Source organism: Diachasma alloeum, unplaced genomic scaffold (assembly GCF_001412515.2).
Source record: "Diachasma alloeum isolate Michigan unplaced genomic scaffold, Dall2.0 Dall_scaffold_00340, whole genome shotgun sequence".
Taxonomy (NCBI): Eukaryota; Metazoa; Arthropoda; class Insecta; order Hymenoptera; family Braconidae; genus Diachasma; species Diachasma alloeum.
Window position 1 is genome coordinate 342,025 of NW_021680479.1, and position 453 is coordinate 342,477.

The following is a 453-nucleotide window of genomic DNA, read 5'->3' on the forward strand; positions in this document are numbered from 1 at the left end:
GGGGGGGGCCTGCGGTGGAGGAATGAAGGTGGCAGGCGGGAGAGTATAAAGACGACGTTGGTTACCGACGTACGACGTCGGCCAACGACGGCAACGGTTTCTATCGTCGTTCAGCAATTCATTCAAATTTTCAACGATTCAAAATTGAAAAATACTAAACCCCACGGAGTTCGAGCTATTTTATCCTGATACCCACTAAATACTTTGCCACGGCATGCCGCAATGTTTTTTTTTTTAATATCAAACAAACTTCGCGACTTTATTTCTCCAGGTCTTTTGGGTATCCGCGCCGGTAGACAAACTCGGTAGACTCGGCTGGCCCCCCGAGTAACTTGCCAAGACCGAGACGCTCGACGGGGCGGTGTTGCCGCACTTCCGTCGCCGGCATTTGCGCCCCTAGAGTGGGGGAAACTGAATCGCGGGAAGGGGTTGGGCGGCCGGTGGGGGCGGGCG